This window comes from Bison bison, unplaced genomic scaffold (genome assembly GCF_000754665.1).
Source record: "Bison bison bison isolate TAMUID 2011002044 unplaced genomic scaffold, Bison_UMD1.0 scf7180017864512, whole genome shotgun sequence".
Taxonomy (NCBI): Eukaryota; Metazoa; Chordata; class Mammalia; order Artiodactyla; family Bovidae; genus Bison; species Bison bison.
Window position 1 is genome coordinate 2520470 of NW_011495066.1, and position 1996 is coordinate 2522465.

The window sequence follows — 1996 nt, forward strand, 5'->3', positions numbered from 1 at the left end:
TGCGACAGAGACGGCAGCCCACCAGGCTCCCCCGTCCCTGGGATTTTCCAGGCAAGAACACTGGAGTGGGTTGCCATTTCCTTCTCCAATGCATGAAAGTGAAAAGTGAAAGTGAAGTCGCTCAGTGGTGTCTGACTCCTAGCGACCCCATGGACTGCATGCAGCCTGCCAGGCTCCTCTGTCCCTGGGATTTTCCAGGCAAGAACACTGGAGTGGGTTGCCATTTCCTTCTCCAATGCATGAAAGTGAAAAGTGAAAGTGAAGTCGCTCAGTTGTGTCTGACTCCTAGCGACCCCATGGACTGCATGCAGCCTGCCAGGCTCCTCTGTCCATGGGATTTTCCAGGCAAGAGTACTACCATTGTCTAAACAGCTGTCTGGTTTTTTTTTTCCTGATTGGGGTGTTGGTTGGAGCTCTCCTTGGGGGGTTGGTAGAGCTTGCGGGATCTTGTTTCCTGAGCAGGGATCAAACCCAGGCCCCCTGCATGGAGATTGCAGTGTCCACTGCTGGGGAGCCAGGGAGGTCCCTGAAGAGTTACCCTTTGCTATTTTGTTACAGCATTTAAGTCACATGTCTTCCTTGTAAGCAGCTGTGCACTCAACACAGCAGTGTGGAACGGCAGAAGAGGGAGGTGGGGGATTGTAATTGCTGAGTGAGGAAGTGGCTCAAGGCTGCGGGGAGGAGGGACCACCCCACCTTTTGCCCCAGTGGAACCAGCGCTCCTTTGCGTGTTTCATCTGCAGGCAGAGGACTTCTTGGTGTGACTTCCTGCGTGTTGCAACCCGAGCAGCCTGTCCCGCCTCTGACCTCTGCTGTGTGGACTCCAGCCTCATTCCCGGGTACCCGGTGCGTTCTCAGTGGCCAGGGTCACGTCCCCAGCTTGGCACCTGAACCTGGACTTTGGGGCTGGAGTTAGTGGTGTGGCCGAGGTGGGGAGGGAAGGATAAACGTCATCGGTGATGGACATGTGGTTTTTTTGGGTGCCCGCTATCCGCAGGCGGGAATGTCTGTCCTCCCTGAGCCTGCACGAGGCATCCACATCCGTGGAAAGGCTCTTCCTTGTTTGGCAAGCGGGGCAACCAAACTGGGGGTAGTGATGTGCCACGTCGCCAAGACAGAATGGGGACTTCAGGGTCCATGCTCTCTGCAGGGCAGTGTTCTGGTTCTCAGCCGCCCGAGGTTTATTCACCCCGAGTTCATGGCACTGATTGCTCTCAGGATTCCACAGGGACCTCGGGACTCGGGGTGGGGTCACGGGCCGGGAAGCTGGAGGCCTGGGCTGGGTGCATGGGAGCCCTGGAAAAATTGGACAGTGTCCGGTTCCAAAAACCGTCTCTTGAGCCGCAGCGTGAGACAGGCTTCCTTGAAGGCAGAGGCCAGACTTGGCCTGCCACCTGTTTTGGTACAGCCTGCGAGCTCAGAATGGTTTTGTATTTTTAAACGGCTGGAAAAAGCCTCCTATTCCGTGACACATGAAAATGCTACGAAATTCCCAGTTTTGCTGAAACCCAGCCATCCCTGCTCGTTCAGATAGCGTCTGGGGTTGGTTGCCTTCTCCCTCCAAAGGGAGAGTTTCCCTCGGGCCCCTGGAATCCTCCTGTGTTGACTCTCTGGCCCTTTCAGAACCAGCCTGAAAGGGGATCTGAAACGGTGGGATCCCTGCCTGTCCGACTCTTTGCCACCCGGTGGACTTGTAGCCTGCCAGGCTCCTCTGTCCATGGGGATTCTCCAGGCAAGAATGCTGGAGTGGGTTACCATGACCTCTTCCAGGGGATCTTCCCGACCCAGGGGTCGAACCCACGTCTCACGCATTGCAGGCAGATTCTTTACCAGGTGAGAAACTTGGGAACCTGGTATTCCACAATTAGAGAGTCACGTGTTTGACATGAAACTGTGTCCCAGTTAAGACGTGATGGTCCCAGGAAAGGTAGAGTGCATTAAACTGGGTGTATGTGCACATGTGTGTGTAAAGTCGCTCACTCCTGTCCGACTCTTT

At 55.4% G+C, this 1996-nt stretch overlaps 1 long non-coding RNA gene across 1 annotated transcript in view; it reads left to right on the forward strand.

Moving 5' to 3' along the window:
* Positions 1 to 326: 326 nt before the first annotated feature.
* The window catches only part of LOC104981015, a 102958-nt gene continuing 101288 nt past the window's right edge, over positions 327 to 1996 (forward strand). Inside the window, exon 1 of the long non-coding RNA XR_824324.1 lies at positions 327 to 846. This is a non-coding gene — a long non-coding RNA (uncharacterized LOC104981015). The remainder of the gene's footprint in view (positions 847 to 1996) is intronic.